The sequence below is a fragment of the Felis catus genome, chromosome E2, assembly GCF_018350175.1.
Source record: "Felis catus isolate Fca126 chromosome E2, F.catus_Fca126_mat1.0, whole genome shotgun sequence".
In the NCBI taxonomy this organism is placed as follows: domain Eukaryota; kingdom Metazoa; phylum Chordata; class Mammalia; order Carnivora; family Felidae; genus Felis; species Felis catus.
The window spans coordinates 32380225-32387962 of record NC_058382.1 but is presented as its reverse complement, the minus strand read 5'-3'; the positions used below and the strand labels follow the sequence as shown (position 1 = coordinate 32387962).

Here is a 7738-nt window from a genome sequence, read left to right as displayed (position 1 = left end):
GGTGTGTGAGGGTGTAGTCTGATCAGAGAAGAGTCCTCCGCGGGGGGACTGGGGAGATTCACGGATGCCGGTGACCCCCGTGGAAATGTGGGCAGTTACTCTTCTGCAACTGACCCAGTCCGTACTTCATCCACTTTCCGTATTCTGATTCCGTATTCTGATTCTTTGCCAAGAATCAGAGCTCTCGATAGCGCAAGGTAAATTTATTAGGCTAGAACAATTTCTTTTTCTCAAATTTTTAATAAAACTTTATTTTATGAGATAATAGATGTCACATGCAGGTGTCCTACTTAAGGGAGGGGCTCCTTGTACTTTTCACCCCCGTCTTCCCCAATAGTGACATTTATAACATGCAGTGTCACATCACACGACCTGGGCATTAACATCGATAGAGTCAAGGTACCTAACATTTCCATCAGTACAGGGAGCCCCCATAGTACCATTTCATATCCAATCACCTCCTCTCCTGCCCCTCTCAACCCTAGCAACCGCTCACCTGTTCTCCGTTTCTATAATTTTGTCTGTTCGAGAATGTTCTAGAAGTGGAATTATATAGTATGTTACCTTCTGGGCCTGGCTTCTCTCAGCACATTTTTCCTAGAGATTCAACTCGCACGAATCAGTAGTTCTGTTTTATTGCTGGGTAGCATTCCGTGGTGCGGCAGCCCCGCACATTGTCTAACCACCAGTCAGGACTTCGGGGTGGTTTCCGGTTTCTGACCCTTTTGAATAAAACCGCTATAAACATTCGTGTACAGGTTTTTGTGTGAACATCAGTTTTCATTTTTCTTGGGATAAATGCCCAGTAGTGCAATTGTGGGTCATACGATAATTACATAGAGCATTTCTTTTTGTGACTAGACTCGATTTTGTGTGTGTGTGGAAGGAGAGACCAGGTGGAGATCGACATTTTTGCGGTGTTTTTGCCTTAACTGGATTTGCGTCTGACTTGAAAAATATGCAGACTCTCCTGAATAACCTTTAGCCAGATATCAAAAGCATTTTTCCACAACCTAGATTTTGCTCTTATTTTGAGAGAAATACTTTCGAAAAAAGTTGCTGCCCCCCCCTTTTTTTTTTTTTTTTTTTGCGAACAATTCATATGTAAAGGGATGAAGATAGGTATATAGTCTAGAGAAGGTGCCGCAAAGCTGACGGGTCATTTGGAGAAATTGAGGGGTGGGGGATTTTCCAAGTGTTAGCAGAGACTTGGGGCTCGAGGATGTGTCGTAACAGCTTCCGAACTGACGCACTTGCACCTTTGTCCCTGCGACCTGGCCTGCAGTTTTCAGTTGTAGAATCAATTCATCATCTTAACCGTTTGTATTCATTCGCATTGCATTTCACGATCGTTTAATTCAACTCCAAGACTGGTGTGGGAAGAAAAAGAAGGAAATGAAAACCAAAACGTGCCCTTTCCTGATACACGACCCCTAAAAATCCCAGCTACTTTATACGGGGCTGACTGGAAGAAACCGCCCTCGTCCCAGCGCTGGTGGAAATCACACTGTTCTGTTATACTTACCTTGACGTAGTGAGACATGTACAAAACCACGGATGCTGTATTTTGGGGGTGAGCCAATGAAAAGGTTTCCCAGGACGATTCTTACTCTGATTTGCCACCATTATACATGTGGACTTTAGACCTGTCACCGAAGACGGAGCTCCATTTCCTTTTGTAGCGACGCTGGGGGTCACGCACTGGTTACAATGATCCTGCTAACAAAAGTCAGTATTGCAAATCTTTCGCTTTTTCGAGTGAGGCACTAGGCTCAGGGGACCCCAATCTGTCAATGCTTCTAAATACAGTTTCTCTCTTCGGCCCTCATGTTCATGACCACAGTGATATAAATGACCTAAGACGATACAGTAGTCCTTGCCCTTAAAAATGGCCTGGAGGGGCTCCCGGGTGGGCTCAGTCGGTTGAGCGTCCGACTTCGCTCAGGTCACCATCTCACGGTCCGTGAGTTCGAGCCCCGCATCAGGCTCTGTGCTGACAGCTCAGAGCCTGGAGCCTGCTTCAGATTCTGTGTCTCCCTCTCTCTCTGGCCCTCCCCCCATTCATGCTCTGTCTCTCTCTGTCTCAAAAATAAATAAATGTTAAAAAAAAAAAATAAAAAAAAATGGCCTGGAAAAAAGAGAGCATGCGCACATGCAGTCTTTAAATACCAGTAGTCACTCATCATCAAGCAGGTACTGACACGCCTCGCGTTCTAGCGCTGGGACCCTGACAGTAAAGAAGGCAATATAACGCTCCCCCCCGCTTCTCTTAGTCTGGTTCTCATAGTGCATCGCTTAGGGGGTGGGGACAGGGGAAAAACTAAAAAGAAACCGAGACACCAACATGACCGTGCCTGCCTAGAAATCCAGAACCTTCGGAACTCGGGAGAAGGCCCAAGACCGCTGGAACTGCTGGCGCGGGCCTCACAGAAGATGGCGGACTTGAACTTCGCAGGAGCGTGTATTGTACACGCGGAGGAGGGTATCAGCAAGGAGACGGAAATGAACTCTTGTGTGGTTTGTTGAACGTGGGGTGGAATCTGGTCTGGCTAGAATTTCCTGGGGGCATCGGACGGGTACGTCACTGCCCAAAAGTCTGTTTAACAGCTTCCTATGTTTTCGGAACTGGCCAGAAACGAGGCATGCTTTTTTTTTTTTTTTTTTTTTTTTTTTTTTTTTTTTTTTTTTAAGAGTAATATTTAAATTTAAAGATGTGGGTTTGAGGGGAAAAGCAAATGGATACTCTTCCTCCTAAAATGGGCTTGGACCTACGTTTTAGCGTGTAGGCCTCCATCTGTTTGTGGGTGTGTACGTGTAAAACAATATTTTATTGTCCTCCCTTTGTGTTTGATAAGGAATCAGAGGTTTGATACTTTTCCGGTGTCTGAAATGCGTAATCTATAAAACTCTCCTACTTCTTAGAGTATTAGTTTGTTTTAGGCTTCAAATAACAGAAGAACTTAAAGTTCTTTTGGAAGAGCTCCAAAATGAAAACTGCAAGATCACATCTAGATAAAACATTACCTAAAGAAAAGATTTATAATGCAGAGAGGGAAATGACGGCTTTACCCAGGGACTCTTTTGAGTAAGCTAAGCAAATGCAAGTCTTTCTGTGCATCATTTTTTTTTTTTTTTTAAGTGCTCCTGGTGGTAAGAGAGTTAAGAGCCTTTTCTAAGTATGCACCCAAGGGGCGCCTGGGTGGCTCAGTCGGTTGAGCGTCCGACTTCGGCTCAGGTCACGATCTCCCCCTCTGTGAGTTCGAGCCCCGCGTCGGGCTCTGTGCTGACTGCTCAGAGCCTGGAGCCTGTTTCCGATTCTGTGTCTCCCTCTCTCTCTGACCCTCCCCCGTTCATGCTCTGTCTCTCTCTGTCTCAAAAATAAACATTAAAAAAAAAATTTTAAATATGCATCCGATCCGTTCATGCTCTGTCTCTCTCTGTCTCAAAAATAAATAAACGCTAAGAAAAAATTTTAAATATGCATCCGATTTTAGGAAGCTAAAATAGGAAGTTCTGCTAGCACTGAGGCCCCTTTAACTGGGGAACTTGAAAAAAAGAAGAGACCTAAGGATCGTTACCTTTATATAAATCGTAGACTTGAGCCAAGTGGTCATAAAAGACATCAGCATTAAGATACTCGGGATTTTATGGGTAATGATATGGATCCCGATAAAGCCAACTGCGTGGCGTTGCCGATGAGGAGGCCAAAACGAATCGTGTTTTGCAAAGGGGCTACACTAGGTCAGCGACTTCAGAGTCTTGAGTAGGCATGAAGAGGAAGCATTGCAGAATCATCTGGTAATACTGTTTAGCAGTTTAAAAACTAAAGAGAGCCGTGCGATTTCGGTCGGTGTCTTAAGAACATTTGTTGCAAATACTGGAAATCATAGGTTGGGTCCCACTAGACTTCCCGACTCTGCCCTGATTCCCTGTACAGTCGTTTAAAACGCCAGGCACTTTGTAATGCTGCCTATAATTGTTTATATGTATATCCTCCGCAAAATGTTTCTAGAGCGACTTATTGCTAGATTACCTTAACCCACTCGCCATCTTTAAGCTTTTATGCATGAATTCACTAAAGTGTGAGTTGCCAGATACGTTGGTGGAGTATTTTATTTTTTCCAGGAGCCTTCTTATTCAAAGTACCTTTCAAACCCAATGCATAAAAATTGCAGGCCATTTCCTCTCGCAGGCTTTTGAAGCCGGACAAGACTCGCTTTACATATGAAGAAACTTGAGTCCCAGGAAGATGACATGACCGGCTACAAAGTAATAACGAGGATCTTTAGAATCCAAAGCAAACGCGGCCTCTTGAAGATGCCTGTCCCCGCTTCTGGAAATTCAATTTAAGGATGCTTGTATCACAGCCCTATTCTTGGTGCATCTTATTCTACCTATGTCAGAGATAAATGCCGCCTGTGTAAGTCATGCCGACGCTGGGGCGCCAACTGTGGGCATAAGTCGCAAGGTCAAGAGTGTTAATCTCAGAACTGAATTTTCGCCAATAGACTATTGCATTCTTGCATGGCTCTTTCTACATACCTGCTGTACTTGAGCGTTGTGATAAATCCAGGGAACCAAATATGAATATGACATATTCCCTGAACTCAGCAAAGCGGGCACCAGGCTCAGGCCTAGAGATGAATCTGTGGACAGCACATCGTGCTTGCTTCTGGAGCTTTGTTCGAGCTTGGCCTCTGTGGTCGAGACGGGGCAGAAACAGACCGTTTCAGCGCAGCGGGGTGGCAGGGAAGGCCAGATGCCGTGGGACCACAGGGGTACAATTCCTAACCGAGCCTGCCCCAGGGTGGACAAGGTCAAGGAAGGCCTCCTGGAGGAGAGGGCCATTGGGGTTGAGCCCCAAAGGAAGAGAGCCCCAGGCGCGGGGAGCAAAGACCAGGAGAGCCGGGTGCATTTGGGAGCGTGAGAAGTTTGAGAAGAGCAGGAAGGGTGTGTGTGGAGATGGGAAAGAGAGATGAGAGGCAGCAGGGCCCGGGGCTTCAGGGGACGCTTCATCTGCCTGGCGAGGAGGAGTTTGGGCTCCATCGTAGGTCCCCCCCGTTCAGGTGTGTATTTTAGACATCCCGCCTTTGGTGCTGGAAGGGGGGGGAAGTGCGCTGGGGGGCCAGTGAGATCGGGTGGCGAGAGACTAGTTGGGTGACGGTTGTGGGTATGTGTTCGGGCAAGAGGAAACAGTTGCCCGAGCTCGGAGAGTGGCCAGGGGAGGGGAGGCGTTGAAGGATTGATGGGAAAGACTGCAGTGCCAGGAATCAAAGGGCTTGGTGACTGGTCTCCTACGAGGGTCAAAGAAAAAACATGGCAACGAGGGTGTCCACAGGACCTAAACCATCAGGTCGTGGTGTTGGTGTTCTGAGACCGAGATCCCAGGAGAGTAGGTCTGTCAGGAAGAAAAGGCGCGGGGTGGTCCCGACAGTCGGTTTCGAGGCAATAGTAGAATAGCCCAGGGGTTTGGAACTCACAGCCTATCTAGTAAGTAGGCAGGGAACATATCTCTTCTTCCAACAGTGGTACAATTTTTTTTCCCTCTTAATGAGAAAATTTCTCAAAAAGTGTGTTTTCTTTCACTGTTAAATTGTGTGTGTGTATGTGTGTGTGTGTGTGTGTGTGTTCAAAAGCAGGTGATACAGCTGTGAAAATCAAGTCCGAGATGAACTGCTCAATATGACTGGGAAATGTTGGTTTTGCAAAAGACGGGGTTCCAAAATAGGTCAAGGAAGTGACGTGAGCGTTCCCGGCCAGAGTTGTCTCCGAAACGTGAACTGTACTAAATTTCAATTATGCATAGAAATTTTAAGGTGGAGATACAGCTGTGAAAATCAAGTCCAAGATGAACTGCTCAATAGGACTGGGAAATGTTGGTTTTGCAAAAGACGGGGTTCCAAAATAGGTCAAGGAAGTGACGCAAGCGTCCCGGAGTTGTCTCCGAAACGTGAAGTGTACTAAATTTCAATTATGCATAGAAATTTTAAGGTGGAGAGAGGCAAAACATTTCCAAGAAAAAAGGCACTGGAGAATATTCTTGTTTTGGGAGGCGTGATGAGTTTCGATTGCAACGTACGCTTCGGTGATTAGTACGGACTCTTCTCTGGCTCTTCTCACCTCGGGCGTGCGAGCCGCGGGTGCTTACTGAGCGCCTGCTGGGGACTGGAGACTGGACAGCAGGGGTCACAGAGTAGAGACCACAGTGGCCATGGTCCTTCCCTCACAGAGTTTCCAGTCTAGCTGGTGGATTGTTAATCCTGAAGGTAGCTTTTTATGATGTATCGGCTTAACGTAATCGTTGACCTACATCATGAGGACAACTCAGGACTCACAAAGCCATGATAGCGAACATTTACACCTCCGGAGGGCGCTGCCATGTTCCCAGGAGGAAAACAAAAGAGAGTTCAGTGCCACCTTGACTTTCTACCTGATGAGGTGGGGCTGCTGGGAAGCAGAGGCCGGAGCAGGTACGGACCATCGTTCCTGACTCTTCCTGAGTGGTTACGAAATAGAGAGTTATAACTTGTTTGCTCAGAAGGGTGAGGACAAAAATAGTTGAGCTTGAATACCCAGATTTTAGAGTTAGAAGGGAATTAGAACTTGGTACTTACTCCAATTTTTGCCTTTGAAAACCTTGACATCCACTGAGAAGCTGAATTAATGCACGTTTTGGTTGTAAAACCAAAGGAGATCGTTTTTTGGAGCAAACCACAGCACGTTATTTCTATGCCTCTTCTGTGCCCAGCCTTACTTGCCACTGTCCCTCATTTTCCAGAATGGGTCGCTTGTCTCCTGTCTAGCTAACCGCTTGCTTTCTCTTTTCCCTTTTCTCCCGATTTCCGTCTTCTGGATCGTAAACATCTCCCTTGTCGCTTAATTTCTTGCCCTCGCATTGCTCCAGTTCTAAAATCTTCCCTGTAGACTCAGTCTCTCCCTCTAAGCCCCACTCAGAACATTTCCCCTCCCTAATTGGTGCGCTCGTAGAAAGATGTGTGTGTAGAAACGCGGCTTTGCGTTCGCTCCCTCCACTCCCGCTGTCTCACTCTCCCTCCACTCTCCATTCATCACACGTGATCTGGTTTTCAAGTTACTCAAAAGCCTGGATCTGACGGTTTTCAATCTCACTGGACCCAACCATGCTGTGCATGTAGCAGTGTCTCTGGTTTTGAGATGCTGCTGTCCCTGGGTTATTTGGCCTCTGCCGCTTTTGCTTCTGTAGGCCACCTCCCTTGATGTGACAGTAAACACCAAGTTTACCACTCTCCGAGGTGCTGCCTTCCCTTCAGGACGGGCTCCCTTGCTGGAACCCTGGTCTCAGATTTTCAGCTGTCTCCTGGGACAGCTCCCGATCACCCCTCCTCTGTTCTCTCTGCCCCGAGCCTCCTTCTTTCTATGCCCTCCTGAACATTTTGTATCGGTTCATGACATCGCTCTTGCCCTAGTTACCAAATCAGGTCAGTGTTACTTCATGCTTCCATCAGGTCAGGTCAGTTTTACCTTCCAAAACCTCTTAAATCCCACCCCTTAGTCTGTCCCCGCGATCAGGTACTTAGGGACACAGGGCAGAGGAATCAAGGTCTCTGTACTTAGAAAGGCCACAGTCTACACAGTGCAGCTCGAAGTGTGGTCCACAGACTGCAGGGCAGTTTTAGGAAGAGGCAGAGATTTCCCATGTACCGCCTGCCCCACACATGCACAGCCTCCCCCCAAACCAACATTCCCCACCAGAGCGGAG

The 7738-nt window shown here is 47.0% G+C and overlaps 1 long non-coding RNA gene across 1 annotated transcript; it reads right to left on the bottom strand.

Annotated features, from left to right (window-relative positions):
- Positions 1–203: 203 nt before the first annotated feature.
- LOC123382270 lies at positions 204–2554 on the bottom strand. Its single transcript, XR_006590397.1, has 3 exons — positions 2345–2554; positions 1526–1716; positions 204–1370 (listed from the first exon to the last, which is right to left on the bottom strand). It is a non-coding gene; the product is annotated as an uncharacterized LOC123382270 (long non-coding RNA).
- Positions 2555–7738: the final 5184 nt, after the last annotated feature.